We start from the raw sequence: 14,225 nt of genomic DNA on the forward strand, positions 1-14,225 counted from the left end.
GTTTCCTCCGGGTGCTCCGGTTTCCTCCCACAGTCCCAAGGGCAAAGATGTGCAGGTGGACTGTCCATGCTAAATTGCCCCTTAGTGTCCCAAAATGTGCAGGTAATGGGGGTTAGTATGGTAAATACAAGGGGTTGGGTCTGGGAAAGATGCTGACTCGATGAGCCGAATGGCTTGCTTCTGCACTGTAGGGATTCTGAGATTCGCTGACATTTTGCACTGGTTCAACCAATTCTGCCCAGATTGCACTGATACTGCTGTAAAGAAGCAGAAGCTTTATCCTGGTGTTCTACAAGTAACGGTCTACTACATTATGACTATTTACATCTCTAATGTTAAAATATCAAAATATAAGCCATACAAATGTGGTCTCTATCAATGAAAAGATTGTTAAAAGAAATATTGTCATTGTGATATCAGATGTAATATACAAGTCATTGGAATAAGGTTGAAAAGTATTCCGTCACCAATTGTGTGTCGATGCACTTTTAAGTAGCAAATTACTTGTACGTTTTATCAAATCATGAGTAACAAGAAGGAATTAAAATAAGAGCAAATTACTGCGGATGCTGGAATCTGAAACCAAAAGAGAAAATGCTGGAAAACCTCAGCAGGTCTGGCAGCATCTGTAAGGAGAAAAAAGAGCTGACGTTTCAAGCCCTTTGTCCGAAAGCTTTGCTGAGATTTTCCAGCATTTTCTCTCTAGAAGGAATTAAAATTATGTAAGTAGTTATGAATCAACATTAATCAAGGTTATGAACATCCAAAAACAAGCAGAAGATCTTCAAAGCTCAGCTTTGACAAAGGGTCGTCTGGACTCAAAACGTCAGCTCTTTTCTCTCACAGATGCTGCCAGACCTGCTGAGATTTTCCAGCATTTTCTCTTTTGGTTTCAGATTCCAGCATCCACAGTAATTTGCTTTTATACTATAATAAAGCACCATAGGCAACCCGTGCTGAAGATGTCACTTGAAGGGAAATTTTGAAAATTCTGAAATGGTTGTGTTGGCGATTATACCTTTCAAAAACGTGTAGGTGTGTGAAGTGCTAACAGATGAGGATGGTAAATTTCCAATGATTAATAAGTTTCCTGATTTCAGAAAATACGCTCTGTAAACTGGGACGAGCTACTTGGTGTTAAAACTCAGTGTTTAGTTCCCTTGGTAACACATGTTGACCACCATTTATCACTGAATTCTAGCACTTAAATGCCAATTTCTCATATAAAAAAAACTTCAGCTGCAGCATTCTGTTGTTTGAAGAGGTGCTTTGTTTTCAATAAAATTGGGATGATTATTGAATTTTTATAACTGCAGCAGAAGGCACTTGTCTTTGTGTTGAGAGTTGCACCTTCTCGACTCCCACTTTACAGGAATTGCTTAGCTCAGGCCACACGGTTGCAGAGCGTGGGAGGAAATCTCGAGAAGGCACATTCAACACTTAGGTAAGTGTCTCAGTGCGCCATTAAAAAATCAGTGTGTTATTTCACAGTCTCATTAATCAGTGAAAATTGCCGAGCTGTACAGGCTAATATGAAATGTGAACTTGCATCATGGATCCAGTGCAAAAATCTGAATCTTGATAATTTAGCTACAAGCGTGGACAAGACGGGTCATTGGCTGATCAGAAAATCCAAACTGATCAAGGCAAACGTCATACAGCTGTCACAATTGGACCTCATTCAGTCTTGGAGGAACCAAATAGAGAATGGGGTATATTTACCTCAGCTTTTGTTATTTAGAATCTAGAACCAAGCAGTTTCATCCCTTAGTTTCAGCTGGAATCTAAGCTTTAGCACCTGATTCCTTGTATTTCTTATCACCAGTCTGCCTGGGCTTTTGTCTGCGCCCTGCTAAATTGAAAATCATTGAATGTCTTTGGTGGCATAGTCAAACTAGAATCATAGAACCCCAACAGTACAGAAGAAGGCTGTTCGGCCTATCAAGCCTGTACCGGCAACAATCCCACGCAAGCCCTATCCCTGTAACCCCACACATTTACCCTACTAACCCCCTTAACACTAAGTGGCAATTTACCCCCAATTAACCTGCACATCTTTGGACTGTGGGAGGAAACCCACACAGACACGGGGTGAACGTGCAAACTCCACAGTCACCTGAGGCCAGAATTGGACCCAGGTCCCCAGCACTGAGAAGCAGCAGTGCTGACCACTGTGCCACCGTGAGTCAATTATCTTTACCGTAGTTCTAAATGAAGCAAGAATTCTATATTAGTTCAATACTACTAACATTCTTCAAACATTTCCAATACCCCAAGTCAATCTGTCTTAATTAAATTACTGGTTTGTAGATATATTATTGTTTGTCAATCTGTCTATTTATGTTGATTTATATGTCTACCAATAAATACATGTATCCGTACATCAGATGTAAGAAATAGGAGCTGTAGACCATATAACCTGTCGAGCCTGCTCTGCCATTCAGTATATCGTGACTGATCTTTGGCTTCAACTGCACTGTCTGCCTGCTCCCATATCCCTTAATTCCCTGGGAGACTAAAAGTCTGCCCATCTTGGCCTTAAATGTTTTCACCAAAGGAGTACCCGCAACCCTCTGGGGTGGAGGATTCCGAAGATTCACAGATCTTTAGGTGAAGGAATTTCTCAAGTCCCAAATGATCTGTGATGATCATATGTCTGCTATCCCTCAATCAACATCTCTCAAACTGATTGCCTGGCCATTAGCACATGGCTGCCACATTTTCTACATTACAACATTGACTACACATCAAGATGTACTGTAAAGCAGTGTGAGACTTCCGATGGTTGGGAAAAGTACTATATTAATGCAAGTATTTCCTTCCTTTCCTCTTTCCGCTATACAGTCTGGACTTCCACATAAGTGGTCAGTTTTGTTATTTAAAACTACGTGCAGGGTATTTGCAAATGTACCTATGTGCACCTCAACTGAGCAACTGTGAATTTAGATGAACCATTTGCTTAATTTTAACTTTGATCTTCCTTTTTCTATGATAGGGGAGAAAAAATCTGGAAAACTTTCCAGAGGTTGTGGTTCCTTGCTCTTTGTAAATGCGATATATTAGTTGTAACAAAAGGGGATCAACAAAGAAATAAATTTGATTAAATTAACCTTTTTTAAAAAATGATTAAACTTACGCACAAGAGGAAGCTTTTTATTTGTGATTAAGATGCTTCAGCCAATACTTGGAAACTTTCAATTATAACAAATATGTTTCCGTAAGAAACATTCCTGCACCCATAGAGTTTAGTAAGTTTAAAGTGAAAACTAGAAGTGGGCAGCAAAGGAGTCTGGGAAGGGTTTTTATTTTAACTTTAAAAGTCAGTTACCTGGGAGGTTCCCCCTCATTGATCCACTGGAGCAAGCTGAGAGGGGTGATTGAAAAGCAGCAGTGCTGGTAAGAGATTAATTGGATTAATTGAATTGTTTATTTATTTAATTAGTCAGCTAGTGTGTGTATTTTTTTGGCCTTTACTTTAACAGCAGTTTTTCAAGTTTAAAGTGAAAACTAGAAGTGGGCAGCAAAGGAGTCTGGGAAGGGTTTTTATTTTAACTTTAAAAGTCAGTTACCTGGGTGGTTCCCCCTCAGTAGTAGTTTTTTTTTCTCTCGGGCCCCTAGCCCTATAAATTGGTGCAGAGGAGATACCCGATCCTCTACACTGGTAGAGGATCCCACCCTTCCATCCTCCTCTAACCTAATTATAAGTGTGGGGAAGTTTTTTGTTTTCTTTTTTTCTTGCTGGTAATGGCTTCAGGGATGGCAGTTCAGGCAGTATGCTGCATCTCCTGTGGGATGTATGTGGTGAGGAAATCCAGTAGTGTTTCAGGAGATTTTAGTTGTAAGAAGTGCATTAGATTGCAGCTTCTGGAGGAGCGTGTAAAGGAGCTGGAGGGGGAGGTAGAGGAACTCCGCATAATTCGGGAGGCGGAGGTGGAAGTTGATAGGAGTTATAGAGAAATAGTAACTCCTAGAAATGAGGCTTGGGTCAATGCCAGGAGGAGGGGTAAGAAGCAATCGGGAAGACAATACCCTGGGGCGGTTCCCCTCCATAATAGGTTTTCGGTGCTGGAGGCTACAGTTGAGGAGGAATCAACTGAGCATAGAGAGCAGATCTCTGGGGGTGAGCCGAGTGAGAAAGCTCAGGTGGTTAGGGGCTGTAAAAGACTGGGCCTTGTGATTGGGGACTCCACAATTAAGGGGACAGATAGGAGGGTCGGAACTAAAGGTAGGGACTCAGGGTTGGTGTGTTGCCTACCAGGGGCTGGGGTCCGGGATGTGTCTGACAGGGTATTCAGGACTCTTAGGGGGGAGGGAGATAAACCACAAGTTATTGTACATGTGGGGACACACGACATAGGGAGGATAGGGGAAGGGGATATTAGGCAGGGATTTATGGAGTTGGGGTGGAAACTAAAGGCCAAGACTGACAGAGTGGTTATCTCTGGACTCTTGCCTGTACCACGGGATAGTTTAGAGAGGAATAGGGAGAGGGAAGGTTTGAATTCATGGCTGAGGGGATGGTGCAGGAGGGAGGGGTTCAGGTACTTAAGCAATTGGGGCTCGTACTGGGGAAGGTGTGACCTCTATGAGAAGGATGGTCTACACCTTAATCAGAAGGGGACCAATATCCTGGGGGGTAAATTTGCTAAGGCCATGCAGGGAGGTTTAAACTGATTCGGGGGGGGGGAGGGATCCTGAGTAGTGGGGCTGAAAGTGAGGGATGCATGGATGGGGACTGCAATGCACGGCATTGCAGAGGTGGGGTGGAGCAGGGTTTGAAATGTGTATACTTCAATGCCAGGAGTATTCGCAATAAAGTGGGTGAACTTGCAGCGTGGATCAGTACCTGGGACTTCGATGTTGTGGCTATTTCAGAGACATGGATAGAGCAGGGGCAGGAATGGATGCTGCAGGTCCCGGGGTTCAAATGTTTTAGTCGAAGTAGGGAAGGAGGTAGAAGAGGGGGAGGGGTAGCATTATTGGTCAGAGATTGTATCACAGTGTCAGAGAGGAGGTTTGATGAGGACTTATCTGTTGAGGTAGTATGGGCGGAGATTAGAAATAGGAGAGGAGAGGTCACCCTGTTGGGAGTCTTTTATAGACCTCCTAAAAGTTCTAGAGAGGTTGAGGAAAGGATTGCGGAGTCAATCCTGCTTAGGAGTGAAAGTAATAGGGCAATTGTTATGGGGGATTTTAACTTGACTAATATTGACTGGAATTGTTATAGCTCTAGCTCGTTAGAGGGGTCAGTTTTTGTTCAAAGCGTGCAGGAAGGTTTTTTGACTCAGTATGTAGACAGGCCAACTAGAGGTGAGGCTATATTGGATCTGGTGCTGGGAAATGAGCCAGACCAGGTGCTAGACTTGGAAGTTGGTGTGCATTTTGGTGATAGTGACCACAATTCGGTTACGTTCACCTTAGTGATGGAAAGGGATAGGCATGAACCTCGGGCCAGTGGTTTTAGCTGGGGGAAGGGTAATTATGAGGCTATTAGGAGAGAATTAGGAAACATAGGTTGGACTAGGAGATTACAGGGACTGGGAACGTCCGACATGTGGAGTTTTTTCAAGGAGCAGCTACTGCGAGTCTGTGATAGGTATGTCCCTGTCAGGCAAGGAGGAATTGGTAGGGCTAGGGAACCGTGGTGCACCAAAAAAGTTTCTTTGTTGGTTAAAAAGAAAAAGGAGGCTTATGTTCGGATGAGACGTGAGCACTCGGGTAGTGCACTAGAAAGCTTTAGATTGGCTAAGAGGGAGTTGAAGAGCGAGCTTAGAAGGGCTAAAAGGGGACATGAGAAGACTTTGGCGGATAGGGTTAAAGAGAATCCTAAGGCGTTCTATAGGTATGTCAAGAACAGAAGGTTGGTTAGGGCAAGTTTAGGGCCAGTTATAGATGGCAGAGGGAAGTTATGTGTGGAACCGGAGGAGATTGGTGAAGCATTGAACCAATATTTCTCTTCGGTGTTCACGCAAGGGGACATGAATATAGCTGAGGAGGACACTGGGTTGCAAGGGAGTAGAATAGACAGTATTACAGTTGATAAGGAGGATGTGCAGGATATTCTGGAGGGTCTGAAAATAGATAAATCCCCTGGTCCGGATGGGATTTATCCAAGGATTCTCTGGGAGGCAAGAGAAGTGATTGCAGAGCCTCTGGCTCTGATCTTCAGGTCGTCGTTGGCCTCTGGTATAGTACCAGAAGATTGGAGGTTAGCGAATGTTGTCCCATTGTTTAAGAAGGGGAACAGAGACTTCCCCGGGAATTATAGACCGGTGAGTCTCACTTCTGTTGTCGGCAAGATGTTGGAAAAAATTATAAGGGATAGGATTTATAGTTATTTGGAGAGTAATGAATTGATAGGTGATAGTCAGCATGGTTTTGTGGCAGGTAGGTCGTGCCTTACTAACCTTATTGAGTTTTTTGAGAAAGTGACCAAGGAGGTGGATGGGGGCAAGGCAGTGGACGTGGTATATATGGATTTTAGTAAGGCGTTTGATAAGGTTCACCATGGTAGGCTTCTGCAGAAAATGCAGATGTATGGGATTGGGGGTGATCTAGGAAATTGGATCAGGAATTGGCTAGCGGATAGGAAACAGAGGGTGGTGGTTGATAGTAAATATTCATCATGGAGTGCGGTTACAAGTGGTGTACCTCAGGGATCTGTTTTGGGGCCACTGCTGTTTGTAATATTTATTAATGATCTGGATGAGGGTATAGTTGGGTGGATTAGCAAATTTGCTGATGACACCAAAGTCGGTGGTGTGGTAGACAGTGAGGAAGGGTGTCGTAGTTTGCAGGAAGACTTAGACAGGTTGCAAAGTTGGGCCGAGAGGTGGCGGATGGAGTTTAATGCGGAGAAGTGTGAGGTAATTCACTTTGGTAGGAATAACAGATGTGTTGAGTATAGGGCTAACGGGAGGACTTTGAATAGTGTGGAGGAGCAGAGGGATCTAGGTGTATGTGTGCATAGATCCCTGAAAGTTGGGAATCAAGTAGATAAGGTTGTTAAGAAGGCATATGGTGTCTTGGCGTTTATTGGTAGGGGGATTGAATTTAGGAGTCGTAGCGTTATGTTGCAACTGTACACAACTCTGGTGCGGCCGCACTTGGAGTACTGTGTGCAGTTCTGGTCCCCACATTACAGGAAGGATGTGGAGGCTTTGGAGAGGGTGCAGAGGAGGTTTACCAGGATGTTGCCTGGTATGGAGGGGGGATTCTATGAGGAGAGGCTGAGGGATTTGGGATTGTTTTCGCTGGAAAGGCGGCGGCTAAGAGGGGATCTTATTGAAACATATAAGATGATTAGAGGTTTAGATAGGGTGGATAGTGATAGCCTTTTTCCTCTGATGGAGAAATCCAGCACGAGGGGGCATGGCTTTAAATTGAGGGGGGGTAGTTATAGAACCGATGTCAGGGGTAGGTTCTTTACCCAGAGGGTGGTGAGGGATTGGAATGCCCTGCCAGCATCAGTAGTAAATGCGCCTAGTTTGGGGGCGTTTAAGAGATCCGTAGATAGGTTCATGGACGAAAAGAAATTGGTTTAGGTTGGAGGGTCACAGTTTTTTTTTTAACTGGTCGGTGCAACATCGTGGGCCGAAGGGCCTGTTCTGCGCTGTAATGTTCTATGTTCTATGTTCTAAGTATTGGTGAATATATTTGCATTGAAAATAAAAAACAACTGAATAAGTTTCAACGGCAGAATGGCCCAAAGCTTTGTTAGCCTCTTCGTTTAGATTTCCCACCTGCCAGGGATCCAGGTGACTGATGCGGAGCCCTTGAAACAGTTCATTTATCTGCAGTACAAATGCAAGCAAACAACTGCTCACCAAAACTGTCCATCCTAAAGTAAGACCAAGGGTAATCGCCTCAAACCAAAAGAGAAAAAGCTGGAAAATCTCAGCAGGTCTGGCAACATCTATAAGTCATCTGGACTTGAAACGTCAGCTCTTTTCTCTCCTTACAGATGCTGTCAGACCTGCTGAGATTTTTCAGCTTTTTCTCTTTGGTTTCAGATTCTAGCATTCACAATAATTTGCTTTTATCCATGATAATTGCCTCAATGTGGGCTGGTGTTTTGGATTCCTACATTACAATAGTTACTACAATTCAGAAAATAATTTGCTTAATGCTGTGAAGTATTTGTGATGCCTTGAGGTCATGAAAGGCAATAGAAATGATATAGAACAGAAGAGGGCCATTCGGCCCATGTTGTCCATGCTGACCCAAAGACACCCAGGTGCCCCTTCTAATCCTGTCTCCCTGTATATGGCCCATAGCCCTGCAACTTACAACACTTAAGGTGCGGATCCAGGTACTTTTTAAAGCGAGTTTAGGGTCTCTGCCTCCACCACCAAATCAGGCAGCAAATTCCAGACACCCACCACCTTCTGCGTAAAAACTATTTTCCTCATTTCCCCTCTAGTTCTTTGCCATATCCTTCCAATGTGTAAGTTCTTTCTTTTCCACTTCTCATAAGTTGCTTTCCCAATGTCCGTACTTATGGCGGGGAAAGGCTTTCTATAGATACTTAAAAAGGAAGAGTTGACAAAGTGAGCCTTAGTCCTAGAGGAGATGAGCCTGGGGAATTAATAATGGAAAATAAGGAGGTGACAGATAAATTGAATCAATATATTCCATCAGTTTTCACTATAGAGGATACAAATAGCTATAAATCAGGAAATGGAGAGGAGGGAGGAACTCGGGGGGAAATTACAATCATCAGGGAAGTAGTACTGAGCAAAGTATTGGAGTTGTGGGCGGCACGGTAGCACAGTGGTGAGCACTGCTGCTTCACAGCTCCAGAGACCCAGGTTCGATTCCCGGCTTGGGTCACTGTCTGTGTGGAGTTTACACATTCTCCTCGTGTCTGCGTGGGTTTCCTCCCACAGTCCAAAGATGTGCAGGTTAGGTTGATTGGCCATGCTAAAATTGCCCCTTAGTGTCCTTAGATGCGTAGGTTAGAGGGATTAGTGGGTAAAATATGTAGGGATAAGGGGGTAGGGCCTGGGTGGGATTGTGGTCGGTGCAGACTCGATGGGCCAAATGGCCTCTTTCTGCACTGTAGGGTTTCTATGTTTCTTTCTATGTTTCTTGTGGCTGACCGGTCCCCAGATCCTGATGGCTTCACCCTAGGGTCTTAAAAGAAGTGGTTGGTGAGACAGTTGATGCATTGTTGTTAATTTTCCAAAATTACCTAGATATGGCGAAGGTTCTATTAGATTGAAAAACAGCGAATGTAACATCTTTGTTCAAAAAGGAGGGAGACAGAAAGCAGGAGACTGCAGTCCAGTTAGTTTAACTTCTGCCATAGGGAAAATATTATAAACTGAACAATTATTAAAGACACTTGGAAAAATTCAGGGTGTTTAGATGATAAGAGATTGCAGGCCTCTGAAATTTAGTGGGATCTGGGTGTCCTCATGCATGAATCGCAAAAGGCTAGTATGAAGTCCAGCACATAATTAGATATGCTAATAGAATGTAATCATTTATTGCAAAGGCAACTGAATACAAAAGTAGGGAGGTTTGTGCTTAAGTTATACAGGGCACTGTTGAGACCACATCTGGAGTACTATGTACAGTTTTAGGCACATTTAAGGAAGGATGTAAATACGTTAGAAGCAGTTCAGAGAAGATTTACTAAACTAATACCTGGAATGGGCGGGTTATCTTATGGGGAAAGATTGGACAGGCTCGGCTTACATGTGCTGGAGTTTAGAGAATAGGCAACTTGACTGAAACGTATAAGCTCCTGAGGAGTTTTGACTGAGTGGATGTGGAAAGGATGTTTACTCTTGTGGGAGAATATGGGAACATGGCCCATGCCATGTTAAAACGTGGCATGGGCCACGTTTAAAAATAATATTTAAGATGGAGATATGGAGACATTTTTGCTCTTGGGGGTTAAGAGTCTTTGGAGCTCCCTGAAAAGGTGGTGGAAACAAGAGTCTTTGGATATCTTTAAGACAGGGATCGGGGGTGGAGTTGAGGTTACGATCAGACTGAATAGCTGAGCAGTCTCAAAGGGCCAAATGGCCTGCTGCTGCTCCTAATTCATAGAATCATAGAATCCCTGTAGTACAGAAGGAGGCCATTCGGCCTATCGAATCTGCACCGACCACAATCCCACCCTGGCCCTATTCTTGCAACCCCACGCATTTATCCTCCTAATCTCCCTGACACTAGGGTCAATTTAGCATGGCCAATCAACCGAACCCGCACATCTTTGGAGTGTGGGAGGAAACCGGAGCACCTGGAGAAAACCCATGCAGACATGGGGAGAATGTGCAAACTCCAGACAGTGACCCGAGGCCGGAATTGAACTTAGGACCCTGATGCTGCGAGGCAGCAGTGCTAACGACTGTGCCACCGGGCCGCCCCTTTCATATGTAACAGTGTTATTGCTTGACTTAGAATCCCTATAATGCAGAATGTGGCCATTCGGCCCATCGAGTCTTCCACCGGCCATTATCCCACCTAGGCCCTATCCCCATAACCCCACGTATTTACCCTACTAGTCCCCTACCAGTATGTTGCGATTATAGGAAGAGCTTGTAGTCTTCTAAAACGCAAGGTCTTGAACCAAGAGAGCGCAAAGGAACACTGACCAGAACATCATAAAATAAGAAGAAACGGGAACATTTGAAATGGGAGAAAAGAGAGATTGAAAGAAGGGATTGCTTTCCACGTGAACTTTCTCCAGTAGCCTGTCAAGGAGTGTGAGAGAAGTACGTGAGCTTTTCTATATATGGGAGGAATGTACAGGTTTAATTGATTATATTAATACAAGAGCAGAAACTGAGATTTATTTTGCAAACAGCTTAAATTTGGGTGTCAGAATTCAATTTGAGATCAAAGGAGGTGGAGAAGTCAGAAACTTTAGCAGACAATAAGAATGGGTGGAACCATCGAAGTGTTAGGTGTTGGTTAAATTTGCAAAAGACTTGAAGAACCTTGCAGAAAAAAGGAAATAAAATTGAATCTCATGGTGCCATCAATTTGCATGTTTGCAATCAAGGTGTCATGATTCATCTGTTATACTAGGAAGATTGTAGGTCGCGGGAGGGTATGCAATTGAAACAAGTTGATGAATGTACATGGAGCATCAGAAAAAGGGTAGCGAGGCTTAAGTGGTGAGGTAGGAGACCGTTGACATGAAGTAGCAACAAGCGTTGGAGGAATGACAAGTTAACAACGAGGAATAATAACTTAACAACGATGGCCTATCATTCACAGCACAGAGTAATTTGAGAGCAAACAGGAGAACCATGTACATAATTTTGGTTGAAGGGCAAAAGATAACATTGTAGAAGTGCATGGTCAGGTAACAGGAGAGTTTGCTAACCAATTGCCAGAGATCTTTATTTTATAAATAGTACCAATAAACAAGAGGGCATATTCATGGAACAACAGACAAAAGCATCATTGTGCTTGAACGCGAAGAACAACACTGCTGTAAAGTGTCTCTGATGCTATTTTTAAATAGGATCATCACTTCACTCTTCGGTGTCTCTTTGTATCAGTATTCCTCTTTCAGTAATTATGTACTTCATCTGTCCCCTCGGACCATTCTGTTGCCCTTTTTTCCAGTTAAAAGTGCCCTGGTCCATGATTCGGGTTTTACAGACCCATTCTAGGTCTATCATTTCTGAAACACAGTAACGCTCCCTCACACCATCTCCATCCATCAATCTTTGGAAATAAGTCTGGAGTCCAAATCCAATAAAAAGGAAATGTGAACATTCCAAGCTTGGAAGAATTTTGATTAACACATGGGGGACATTGCAGTTTGAGGCTTCCCTAATTCATGATTCCAGATAAGTGTTTGAATTGTTTATTATTTTAAGTGAGGGCCGGTTAGCTCAGTTGGCTGGACGGCTGGTTTGTGATGCAGAGCAATGACAACAGCGTGGGTTCAATTCCCGTACCTGCTGACGGGATCCGTGAAGGCCCCACCTTCTCAACCTTACCCCTCGCCTGAGGTATGGTAATCCTCAAGTTAATTCACCACCAGTCGGCATTCTCTCAAAAAGTGGGAGAGGGGTCTTTGGTCCTCTGGGATTTTAGAGACTTTCGTTACTGCAAGTGTGGGTAATTAAAGAGGTCAGTGTGATTTTGAAACCCCAGCTGCTTGGCTCCTCACCCTTCTCACCCCTGCAGCAGTGTTGAACATTTCTCACCTGGAGAATAATTTTCAGCTGCAGTCCAAACTGACCTCATAGAATCCCTACAGTGCAGATAGAGGCCATTCGGCCCATCGAGCCTGCACCGACAACAATCCCACCCAGGCCCTATCCCCGTATCCCTACGTATTTACCTTACTAATCTCCCTAACACTAAGGGGCAATCTAGCATAGCCAATCCACCTAAACTGCACATTTTTGGAAATTTTGAATCTTGTTCTTTTAGGATGTGACCTTCAGCCTGAGAATACATTGTGGATATCGATTTTATAGGTTTGGATTTAAAATTCATTACTTTCTCTGGATAAGCAAAGAACAGTATAGCACAGGAACAGGCCCTCGGCCCACCAAGTCTGTCCAGACACCGATGCCTCTCTAATCTAATATTTTCTGGCCCCTACGTGGTCCATATCCCTCTATTCCCTGCCTATTCATGTATCTATCCAGATGCCTCTTGAGCATTGTTCTAGAATCTGCTTCCACCTTCTCCTCCAGCAGCGCGTTCCAGGCATTCACCACCCTCTGTGTGGAAAAACTTGGCCCTCACATCTCTTGTAAACTTCCCCCCCCTCTCACTTTCAACCTATGCCCCCGAGTATTTGACCCTTCGACCCTGGGAAAAAGACTGACTATCCACTCTATCCACGCCTGTCATAATCTTGTAAACCTCTATCAGGTCCCCCCTCATCCTCCGACGCTCCAATAAAAGCAATCCAAGTTTGTTCAACCTTTCTTCACAGTCCATATCCTCCAAACCAGGCAACATCCTGGTAAATCTCTTCTACACCCTTTCCAATGCATCAACATCCTTCCGGTAGTGTGGAGACCAGAATTGTACACAATTCTCCAAATGCAGCCTAACCAAAGTCTTACACAGCTGCAATGTGATTTTCCAATCTTATTGCCGCGACCGATGAAGGCCATATGCCTTCTTGACCACCTTGTCCACCTGAGTTGCCACCTTCAGAGAACAGTGGATCTGCACACCTAGATCCCTCTGTATGCTAATATCCCTGAGGGCTCTACCATTTACTGTATACTTTCCTTCTGCAGTAGACCTTCCAAATCACATCACCTCACACTTGTCCAGATTAATTTCCATCTGCCATCTTTCAGCCCACGTCTCCAGCCGATTTATATCCTGCTGTATCCTCTGACAATCTTCCTCACTCTCCGATAATCCCCAAATTTTTGTATCATCTGCAAATTTACTACTCGGACCACCTACATTTTCCTCCAAATCATTTACATATATATTACAAACATCAGAGGCCCCAGACCTGATCTTTGTGGAACTCCACTCGTCACAGACCTCCAGTTAGATAAGTACCCTTCCACTGCTACTCTCTAAGAATATTGATTGACTCGTGCAGAGTTGATTGTTAAAATTGAAACATTGTGGACCCTCAGCACTTTTTTTTCACATCTCAGATTCACAATTCTAACACTTACATCCAATACTGTTCCACTCGAGATATTTCACAGCTGGTTTGGTTCTTCGGAGGGAGAGACTCCCAATTCATATTGTCAGAGGAAATAGTTTCTTTTGGGATGCTAAGACAGACAATTTTTTTCATCTTTTAGTCGTACTTTAGAACATTCCAACACCTTACTTGCAACATTTTTTTGCTGAGCATTCATTAATCGCTCCGCTAGGGTTAACTTGAGCAAAGAAAGAACTTGCATTTATATTGTGTTTTTGTCCCAAAGTACTTTACAGCCTGTGATGTATTTTGAAGAATAATCAATATTGTAACTTAGGAGATGCAGCAACCAATGTCCACTTGGTTAGGACCCTATCCATCATCTGAAACATTCAATGCCTCCACCGCTGGTGGACCATGACTGCAGTGTGTATCATCTACAAGGTGCACTGCAACAACTCACCAAGGCTGCTTCAACGCCACCGTCCAAATCCATGACCTCTAGCACCTGGGAGGACAAGGGCAAGAGACACATGGAAGCGTCGCCACCTTCAAGTTCCTCTGCCAGACACACGCCATCCTGATTCGGAAGTAAATCACCGTGCCTTCATCGTTGCTG

General features: G+C 43.8%; 1 protein-coding gene across 6 annotated transcripts in view; it reads left to right on the forward strand.

Moving 5' to 3' along the window:
- The window catches only part of rerea (arginine-glutamic acid dipeptide (RE) repeats a), a 554,684-nt gene that overhangs the window by 528,677 nt on the left and 11,782 nt on the right, over positions 1-14,225 (forward strand). The gene's annotated exons all lie outside the window — the stretch shown is intronic.

This window comes from Mustelus asterias, chromosome 22 (assembly GCF_964213995.1).
Source record: "Mustelus asterias chromosome 22, sMusAst1.hap1.1, whole genome shotgun sequence".
Taxonomy (NCBI): domain Eukaryota; kingdom Metazoa; phylum Chordata; class Chondrichthyes; order Carcharhiniformes; family Triakidae; genus Mustelus; species Mustelus asterias.